The sequence below is a fragment of the Scardinius erythrophthalmus genome (genome assembly GCF_964197995.2).
Source record: "Scardinius erythrophthalmus genome assembly, chromosome: 25".
NCBI classification, from domain to species: domain Eukaryota; kingdom Metazoa; phylum Chordata; class Actinopteri; order Cypriniformes; family Leuciscidae; genus Scardinius; species Scardinius erythrophthalmus.
Window position 1 is genome coordinate 372,501 of NC_138245.1, and position 12,500 is coordinate 385,000.

The following is a 12,500-nucleotide window of genomic DNA, read 5'->3' on the forward strand; positions in this document are numbered from 1 at the left end:
AGTGCAGTTATTAACCCTTCTGCGGCCTCATGGACATTTATGTCTTTTCCAGTTTTTTTATTATCATTTTGCCTGTGTTAATGTCAACTGCATACATTTCACCACAAGTGTGTATTTTTATTTCACCGCCTTTCCTCTAATAACCCTGTTTACTGTAGTAACACACACTTTAATAGCCCCGTTTACTGTAGTAACACACACTTTAATAACCCCGTTTACTGTAGTAACACACACTTTAATAACCCCGTTTACTGTAGTAACACACACTTTAATAACCCCGTGTACTGTAACACACACTTTAATAACCCCGTTTACTGTAGTAACACACACTTTAATAACCCCGTGTACTGTAACACACACTTTAATAACCCCGTTTACTGTAACACACACTTTAATAACCCCGTGTACTGTAACACACACTTTAATAGCCCCGTTTACTGTAGTAACACACACTTTAATAACCCCGTTTACTGTAGTAACACACACTTTAATAACCCCGTTTACTGTAGTAACACACACTTTAATAACCCCGTTTACTGTAACACACACTTTAATAACCCCGTGTACTGTAACACACACTTTAATAGCCCCGTTTACTGTAGTAACACACACTTTAATAACCCCGTTTACTGTAGTAACACACACTTTAATAGCCCCGTTTACTGTAGTAACACACACTTTAATAACCCCGTTTACTGTAGTAACACACACTTTAATAGCCCCGTTTACTGTAGTAACACACACTTTAATAACCCCGTTTACTGTAGTAACACACACTTTAATAACCCCGTTTACTGTAGTAACACACACTTTAATAACCCCGTGTACTGTAACACACACTTTAATAACCCCGTTTACTGTAGTAACACACACTTTAATAACCCCGTGTACTGTAACACACACTTTAATAACCCCGTTTACTGTAACACACACTTTAATAACCCAGTGTACTGTAACACACACTTTAATAGCCCCGTTTACTGTAGTAACACACACTTTAATAACCCCGTTTACTGTAGTAACACACACTTTAATAACCCCGTTTACTGTAGTAACACACACTTTAATAACCCCGTTTACTGTAACACACACTTTAATAACCCCGTGTACTGTAACACACACTTTAATAGCCCCGTTTACTGTAGTAACACACACTTTAATAACCCCGTTTACTGTAGTAACACACACTTTAATAACCCCGTTTACTGTAGTAACACACACTTTAATAACCCCGTGTACTGTAACACACACTTTAATAACCCCGTTTACTGTAGTAACACACACTTTAATAACCCCGTGTACTGTAACACACACTTTAATAACCCCGTTTACTGTAACACACACTTTAATAACCCCGTGTACTGTAACACACACTTTAATAACCCCGTTTACTGTAGTAACACACACTTTAATAACCCCGTTTACTGTAGTAACACACACTTTAATAACCCCGTTTACTGTAGTAACACACACTTTAATAACCCCGTGTACTGTAACACACACTTTAATAACCCCGTTTACTGTAGTAACACACACTTTAATAGCCCCGTTTACTGTAGTAACACACACTTTAATAACCGCGTTTACTGTAGTAACACACACTTTAATAACCCCGTTTACTGTAGTAACACACACTTTAATAACCCCGTGTACTGTAACACACACTTTAATAACCCCGTTTACTGTAGTAACACACACTTTAATAGCCCCGTTTACTGTAGTAACACACACTTTAATAACCCCGTTTACTGTAGTAACACACACTTTAATAACCCCGTGTACTGTAACACACACTTTAATAGCCCCGTTTACTGTAGTAACACACACTTTAATAGCCCCGTTTACTGTAGTAACACACACTTTAATAGCCCCGTTTACTGTAGTAACACACACTTTAATAGCCCCGTTTACTGTAGTAACACACACTTTAATAGCCCCGTTTACTGTAGTAACACACACTTTAATAGCCCCGTTTACTGTAGTAACACACACTTTAATAACCCCGTTTACTGTAGTAACACACACTTTAATAACCCCGTGTACTGTAACACACACTTTAATAGCCCCGTTTACTGTAGTAACACACACTTTAATAACCCCGTTTACTGTAGTAACACACACTTTAATAACCCCGTTTACTGTAGTAACACACACTTTAATAACCCCGTTTACTGTAGTAACACACACTTTAATAGCCCCGTTTACTGTAGTAACACACACTTTAATAACCCCGTGTACTGTAACACACACTTTAATAGCCCCGTTTACTGTAGTAACACACACTTTAATAGCCCCGTTTACTGTAGTAACACACACTTTAATAACCCCGTTTACTGTAGTAACACACACTTTAATAACCCCGTGTACTGTAACACACACTTTAATAACCCCGTTTACTGTAGTAACACACACTTTAATAACCCCGTTTACTGTAGTAACACACACTTTAATAACCCCGTTTACTGTAGTAACACACACTTTAATAACCCCGTTTACTGTAGTAACACACACTTTAATAACCCCGTTTACTGTAGTAACACACACTTTAATAGCCCCGTTTACTGTAGTAACACACACTTTAATAACCCCGTTTACTGTAGTAACACACACTTTAATAACCCCGTGTACTGTAACACACACTTTAATAACCCCGTTTACTGTAGTAACACACACTTTAATAGCCCCGTTTACTGTAGTAACACACACTTTAATAGCCCCGTTTACTGTAGTAACACACACTTTAATAACCCCGTTTACTGTAGTAACACACACTTTAATAACCCCGTGTACTGTAACACACACTTTAATAGCCCCGTTTACTGTAGTAACACACACTTTAATAACCCCGTGTACTGTAGTAACACACACTTTAATAACCCCGTTTACTGTAGTAACACACACTTTAATAACCCCGTTTACTGTAGTAACACACACTTTAATAACCCCGTTTACTGTAGTAACACACACTTTAATAACCCCGTTTACTGTAGTAACACACACTTTAATAACCCCGTTTACTGTAGTAACACACACTTTAATAACCCCGTGTACTGTAACACACACTTTAATAGCCCCGTTTACTGTAGTAACACACACTTTAATAGCCCCGTTTACTGTAGTAACACACACTTTAATAACCGCGTTTACTGTAGTAACACACACTTTAATAGCCCCGTTTACTGTAGTAACACACACTTTAATAACCCCGTTTACTGTAGTAACACACACTTTAATAGCCCCGTTTACTGTAGTAACACACACTTTAATAACCCCGTTTACTGTAGTAACACACACTTTAATAACCCCGTGTACTGTAACACACACTTTAATAACCCCGTTTACTGTAGTAACACACACTTTAATAACCCCGTGTACTGTAACACACACTTTAATAACCCCGTTTACTGTAGTAACACACACTTTAATAGCCCCGTTTACTGTAGTAACACACACTTTAATAACCCCGTGTACTGTAACACACACTTTAATAACCCCGTTTACTGTAGTAACACACACTTTAATAGCCCCGTTTACTGTAGTAACACACACTTTAATAACCGCGTTTACTGTAGTAACACACACTTTAATAACCCCGTTTACTGTAGTAACACACACTTTAATAGCCCCGTTTACTGTAGTAACACACACTTTAATAACCCCGTGTACTGTAACACACACTTTAATAACCCCGTTTACTGTAGTAACACACACTTTAATAACCCCGTTTACTGTAGTAACACACACTTTAATAACCCCGTTTACTGTAGTAACACACACTTTAATAACCCCGTTTACTGTAGTAACACACACTTTAATAACCCCGTTTACTGTAGTAACACACACTTTAATAACCCCGTTTACTGTAGTAACACACACTTTAATAACCCCGTTTACTGTAGTAACACACACTTTAATAACCGCGTTTACTGTAGTAACACACACTTTAATAACCCCGTTTACTGTAGTAACACACACTTTAATAACCCCGTTTACTGTAGTAACACACACTTTAATAACCCCGTGTACTGTAACACACACTTTAATAACCCCGTTTACTGTAGTAACACACACTTTAATAACCGCGTTTACTGTAGTAACACACACTTTAATAACCCCGTTTACTGTAGTAACACACACTTTAATAACCCCGTTTACTGTAGTAACACACACTTTAATAACCCCGTGTACTGTAACACACACTTTAATAACCCCGTTTACTGTAGTAACACACACTTTAATAACCCCGTTTACTGTAGTAACACACACTTTAATAACCCCGTTTACTGTAGTAACACACACTTTAATAGCCCCGTTTACTGTAGTAACACACACTTTAATAACCCCGTGTACTGTAACACACACTTTAATAACCCCGTTTACTGTAGTAACACACACTTTAATAACCCTGTTTACTGTAGTAACACACACTTTAATAGCCCCGTTTACTGTAGTAACACACACTTTAATAACCCCGTGTACTGTAGTAACACACACTTTAATAACCCCGTTTACTGTAGTAACACACACTTTAATAACCCCGTTTACTGTAGTAACACACACTTTAATAACCGCGTTTACTGTAGTAACACACACTTTAATAGCCCCGTGTACTGTAGTAACACACACTTTAATAACCCCGTGTACTGTAACACACACTTTAATAACCCCGTTTACTGTAGTAACACACACTTTAATAACCCCGTTTACTGTAGTAACACACACTTTAATAACCCCGTTTACTGTAGTAACACACACTTTAATAACCCCGTTTACTGTAGTAACACACACTTTAATAACCCCGTTTACTGTAGTAACACACACTTTAATAACCCCGTTTACTGTAGTAACACACACTTTAATAACCGCGTTTACTGTAGTAACACACACTTTAATAGCCCCGTGTACTGTAGTAACACACACTTTAATAACCCCGTGTACTGTAACACACACTTTAATAACCCCGTTTACTGTAGTAACACACACTTTAATAACCCCGTTTACTGTAGTAACACACACTTTAATAACCCCGTGTACTGTAACACACACTTTAATAACCCCGTGTACTGTAACACACACTTTAATAACCCCGTTTACTGTAGTAACACACACTTTAATAACCGCGTTTACTGTAGTAACACACACTTTAATAACCGCGTTTACTGTAGTAACACACACTTTAATAACCCCGTGTACTGTAACACACACTTTAATAACCCCGTTTACTGTAGTAACACACACTTTAATAGCCCCGTGTACTGTAACACACACTTTAATAACCCCGTTTACTGTAGTAACACACACTTTAATAGCCCCGTTTACTGTAGTAACACACACTTTAATAACCCCGTGTACTGTAACACACACTTTAATAACCCCGTTTACTGTAGTAACACACACTTTAATAGCCCCGTTTACTGTAGTAACACACACTTTAATAACCCCGTGTACTGTAACACACACTTTAATAACCCCGTTTACTGTAGTAACACACACTTTAATAACCCCGTTTACTGTAACACACACTTTAATAACCCCGTGTACTGTAGTAACACACACTTTAATAGCCCCGTTTACTGTAGTAACACACACTTTAATAACCCCGTGTACTGTAGTAACACACACTTTAATAGCCCCGTTTACTGTAGTAACACACACTTTAATAGCCCCGTTTACTGTAGTAACACACACTTTAATAGCCCCGTTTACTGTAGTAACACACACTTTAATAGCCCCGTGTACTGTAGTAACACACACTTTAATAGCCCCGTTTACTGTAGTAACACACACTTTAATAACCCCGTTTACTGTAGTAACACACACTTTAATAACCCCGTGTACTGTAGTAACACACACTTTAATAACCCCGTTTACTGTAGTAACACACACTTTAATAGCCCCGTTTACTGTAGTAACACACACTTTAATAACCCCGTTTACTGTAGTAACACACACTTTAATAGCCCCGTTTACTGTAGTAACACACACTTTAATAACCGCGTTTACTGTAGTAACACACACTTTAATAGCCCCGTTTACTGTAGTAACACACACTTTAATAACCCCGTGTACTGTAACACACACTTTAATAACCCCGTGTACTGTAGTAACACACACTTTAATAACCCCGTTTACTGTAGTAACACACACTTTAATAACCCCGTTTACTGTAGTAACACACACTTTAATAACCCCGTGTACTGTAACACACACTTTAATAACCCCGTTTACTGTAGTAACACACACTTTAATAACCCCGTGTACTGTAACACACACTTTAATAACCCCGTTTACTGTAGTAACACACACTTTAATAACCGCGTTTACTGTAGTAACACACACTTTAATAACCCCGTTTACTGTAGTAACACACACTTTAATAACCCCGTTTACTGTAGTAACACACACTTTAATAACCCCGTGTACTGTAACACACACTTTAATAACCCCGTTTACTGTAGTAACACACACTTTAATAACCCCGTTTACTGTAGTAACACACACTTTAATAACCCCGTTTACTGTAGTAACACACACTTTAATAGCCCCGTTTACTGTAGTAACACACACTTTAATAACCCCGTGTACTGTAACACACACTTTAATAACCCCGTTTACTGTAGTAACACACACTTTAATAACCCTGTTTACTGTAGTAACACACACTTTAATAGCCCCGTTTACTGTAGTAACACACACTTTAATAACCCCGTGTACTGTAGTAACACACACTTTAATAACCCCGTTTACTGTAGTAACACACACTTTAATAACCCCGTTTACTGTAGTAACACACACTTTAATAACCGCGTTTACTGTAGTAACACACACTTTAATAGCCCCGTGTACTGTAGTAACACACACTTTAATAACCCCGTGTACTGTAACACACACTTTAATAACCCCGTTTACTGTAGTAACACACACTTTAATAACCCCGTTTACTGTAGTAACACACACTTTAATAACCCCGTTTACTGTAGTAACACACACTTTAATAACCCCGTTTACTGTAGTAACACACACTTTAATAACCCCGTTTACTGTAGTAACACACACTTTAATAACCCCGTTTACTGTAGTAACACACACTTTAATAACCGCGTTTACTGTAGTAACACACACTTTAATAGCCCCGTGTACTGTAGTAACACACACTTTAATAACCCCGTGTACTGTAACACACACTTTAATAACCCCGTTTACTGTAGTAACACACACTTTAATAACCCCGTTTACTGTAGTAACACACACTTTAATAACCCCGTGTACTGTAACACACACTTTAATAACCCCGTGTACTGTAACACACACTTTAATAACCCCGTTTACTGTAGTAACACACACTTTAATAACCGCGTTTACTGTAGTAACACACACTTTAATAACCGCGTTTACTGTAGTAACACACACTTTAATAACCCCGTGTACTGTAACACACACTTTAATAACCCCGTTTACTGTAGTAACACACACTTTAATAGCCCCGTGTACTGTAACACACACTTTAATAACCCCGTTTACTGTAGTAACACACACTTTAATAGCCCCGTTTACTGTAGTAACACACACTTTAATAACCCCGTGTACTGTAACACACACTTTAATAACCCCGTTTACTGTAGTAACACACACTTTAATAGCCCCGTTTACTGTAGTAACACACACTTTAATAACCCCGTGTACTGTAACACACACTTTAATAACCCCGTTTACTGTAGTAACACACACTTTAATAACCCCGTTTACTGTAACACACACTTTAATAACCCCGTGTACTGTAGTAACACACACTTTAATAGCCCCGTTTACTGTAGTAACACACACTTTAATAACCCCGTGTACTGTAGTAACACACACTTTAATAGCCCCGTTTACTGTAGTAACACACACTTTAATAGCCCCGTTTACTGTAGTAACACACACTTTAATAGCCCCGTTTACTGTAGTAACACACACTTTAATAGCCCCGTGTACTGTAGTAACACACACTTTAATAGCCCCGTTTACTGTAGTAACACACACTTTAATAACCCCGTTTACTGTAGTAACACACACTTTAATAACCCCGTGTACTGTAGTAACACACACTTTAATAACCCCGTTTACTGTAGTAACACACACTTTAATAGCCCCGTTTACTGTAGTAACACACACTTTAATAACCCCGTTTACTGTAGTAACACACACTTTAATAGCCCCGTTTACTGTAGTAACACACACTTTAATAACCGCGTTTACTGTAGTAACACACACTTTAATAGCCCCGTTTACTGTAGTAACACACACTTTAATAACCCCGTGTACTGTAACACACACTTTAATAACCCCGTGTACTGTAGTAACACACACTTTAATAACCCCGTTTACTGTAGTAACACACACTTTAATAACCCCGTTTACTGTAGTAACACACACTTTAATAACCCCGTGTACTGTAACACACACTTTAATAGCCCCGTTTACTGTAGTAACACACACTTTAATAGCCCCGTTTACTGTAGTAACACACACTTTAATAACCCCGTTTACTGTAGTAACACACACTTTAATAGCCCCGTTTACTGTAGTAACACACACTTTAATAGCCCCGTGTACTGTAGTAACACACACTTTAATAACCCCGTTTACTGTAGTAACACACACTTTAATAACCCCGTGTACTGTAGTAACACACACTTTAATAACCCCGTGTACTGTAACACACACTTTAATAACCCCGTTTACTGTAGTAACACACACTTTAATAACCCCGTTTACTGTAGTAACACACACTTTAATAACCCCGTGTACTGTAACACACACTTTAATAACCCCGTTTACTGTAGTAACACACACTTTAATAACCCCGTTTACTGTAGTAACACACACTTTAATAACCCCGTTTACTGTAGTAACACACACTTTAATAACCCCGTTTACTGTAGTAACACACACTTTAATAACCCCGTGTACTGTAACACACACTTTAATAACCCCGTTTACTGTAGTAAAACACACTTTAATAACCCCGTTTACTGTAGTAACACACACTTTAATAACCCCGTTTACTGTAGTAACACACACTTTAATAACCCCGTTTACTGTAGTAACACACACTTTAATAACCCCGTGTACTGTAACACACACTTTAATAACCCCGTGTACTGTAACACACACTTTAATAACCCCGTTTACTGTAGTAACACACACTTTAATAACCCCGTTTACTGTAGTAACACACACTTTAATAACCCCGTTTACTGTAGTAACACACACTTTAATAACCCCGTTTACTGTAGTAACACACTTTAATAACCCCGTTTACTGTAGTAACACACACTTTAATAACCCCGTTTACTGTAGTAACACACACTTTAATAACCCCGTTTACTGTAGTAACACACACTTTAATAACCCCGTGTACTGTAACACACACTTTAATAACCCCGTTTACTGTAGTAACACACACTTTAATAGCCCCGTGTACTGTAGTAACACACACTTTAATAGCCCCGTTTACTGTAGTAACACACACTTTAATAACCCCGTGTACTGTAACACACACTTTAATAACCCCGTTTACTGTAGTAACACACACTTTAATAACCCCGTTTACTGTAGTAACACACACTTTAATAACCCCGTGTACTGTAACACACACTTTAATAACTCCGTGTACTGTAGTAACACACACTTTAATAACCCCGTGTACTGTAACACACACTTTAATAACCCCGTTTACTGTAGTAACACACACTTTAATAGCCCCGTTTACTGTAGTAACACACACTTTAATAACCCCGTTTACTGTAGTAACACACACTTTAATAACCCCGTGTACTGTAACACACACTTTAATAACCCCGTTTACTGTAGTAACACACACTTTAATAACCCCGTTTACTGTAGTAACACACACTTTAATAACCCCGTGTACTGTAACACACACTTTAATAACCCCGTGTACTGTAACACACACTTTAATAACCCCGTTTACTGTAGTAACACACACTTTAATAGCCCCGTTTACTGTAGTAACACACACTTTAATAACCCCGTTTACTGTAGTAACACACACTTTAATAACCCCGTTTACTGTAGTAACACACACTTTAATAACCCCGTTTACTGTAGTAACACACACTTTAATAACCCCGTTTACTGTAGTAACACACACTTTAATAACCCCGTTTACTGTAGTAACACACACTTTAATAACCCCGTGTACTGTAACACACACTTTAATAACCCCGTTTACTGTAGTAACACACACTTTAATAACCCCGTTTACTGTAGTAACACACACTTTAATAACCCCGTTTACTGTAGTAACACACACTTTAATAACCCCGTTTACTGTAGTAACACACACTTTAATAACCCCGTTTACTGTAGTAACACACACTTTAATAACCCCGTGTACTGTAACACACACTTTAATAACCCCGTTTACTGTAGTAACACACACTTTAATAACCCCGTTTACTGTAGTAACACACACTTTAATAACCCCGTGTACTGTAACACACACTTTAATAACTCCGTTTACTGTAGTAACACACACTTTAATAACCCCGTTTACTGTAGTAACACACACTTTAATAACCCCGTTTACTGTAGTAACACACACTTTAATAACCCCGTTTACTGTAGTAACACACACTTTAATAACCCCGTGTACTGTAACACACACTTTAATAACCCCGTTTACTGTAGTAACACACACTTTAATAGCCCCGTTTACTGTAGTAACACACACTTTAATAACCCCGTTTACTGTAGTAACACACACTTTAATAACCCCGTGTACTGTAGTAACACACACTTTAATAACCCCGTTTACTGTAGTAACACACACTTTAATAACCCCGTTTACTGTAGTAACACACACTTTAATAACCCCGTGTACTGTAGTAACACACACTTTAATAACCCCGTTTACTGTAGTAACACACACTTTAATAACCCCGTGTACTGTAGTAACACACACTTTAATAACCCCGTTTACTGTAGTAACACACACTTTAATAACCCCGTTTACTGTAGTAACACACACTTTAATAACCCCGTTTACTGTAGTAACACACACTTTAATAACCCCGTGTACTGTAGTAACACACACTTAAATAACCCCTTTTTACTGTAGTAACACACACTTTAATAACCCCGTTTACTGTAGTAACACACACTTTAATAACCCCGTTTACTGTAGTAACACACACTTTAATAACCGCGTTTACTGTAGTAACACACACTTTAATAACCCCGTTTACTGTAGTAACACACACTTTAATAACCCCGTTTACTGTAGTAACACACACTTTAATAACCCCGTGTACTGTAACACACACTTTAATAACCCCGTGTACTGTAACACACACTTTAATAACCCCGTGTACTGTAGTAACACACACTTTAATAACCCCGTGTACTGTAACACACACTTTAATAACCCCGTGTACTGTAACACACACTTTAATAACCCCGTTTACTGTAGTAACACACACTTTAATAACCCCGTGTACTGTAACACACACTTTAATAACCCCGTTTACTGTAGTAACACACACTTTAATAGCCCCGTTTACTGTAGTAACACACACTTTAATAACCCCGTTTACTGTAGTAACACACACTTTAATAACCCCGTGTACTGTAACACACACTTTAATAACCCGTGTACTGTAGTAACACACACTTTAATAACCCCGTTTACTGTAGTAACACACACTTTAATAACCCCGTTTACTGTAGTAACACACACTTTAATAACCCCGTTTACTGTAGTAACACACACTTTAATAACCCCGTTTACTGTAGTAACACACACTTTAATAACCCCGTGTATTGTAGTAACAACTAACCGCGAACAACTAACGTTAGGTACAGTCATTATTAGCTAACAGCTGTAAGCATGAACTAGCTAACACTAACTTAGTGTTTAGCTAACATTAGTGGAGTTTATTAGTACCAGACAAAAGACGACGTCTAACGTTAACGTTATGTTAACAAACTGCACATGGAAACATTGTTCGCGATGTCTGCCATCATATTCATGTCTCTTGTCAACAACACCACGTAAGTTAGCATGTATTAATATATATGCATTTGAGCCGATACGGCGTGGGAACCGAGCAGTGGTAAGTTACGTTGTTATGTCGAACAGCCGGTGGTGGTTTTGGGCGAAGAGCGGGTTGGTAAGTTGCAACGCGTGTGGCTGTTGTAATGCGATGCCCACCGTGTCAGAGTCCATCTGCTGTATAACGTTAACATGTTAGACTTCATTAGTTGTTCGCGAATCGCGGTCAAAACTCCGTGGTGTAGACAGTTTGACGTCGTGATATAAATACATTCAGCCAGGTTTATTAAAGCCAACCAACCCCGTGACGTCACACTTTAGAATACTGCACACAATGGCAGCGCCCTGGCAGCAAAAGATAAAACGTTTTTTCTTTTTTTTCTTTTATATGTTTACATTTGTCATGTTTCTTATATAATTGTTGATTAAAGTGGAAATCCAT

The 12,500-nt window shown here is 38.0% G+C and overlaps 1 protein-coding gene across 1 annotated transcript in view; it reads left to right on the forward strand.

The window, feature by feature from the left end:
* Nucleotides 1-12,500, forward strand: part of poc1a (POC1 centriolar protein A) — a 112,176-nt gene that overhangs the window by 315 nt on the left and 99,361 nt on the right. The window lies entirely within an intron of this gene.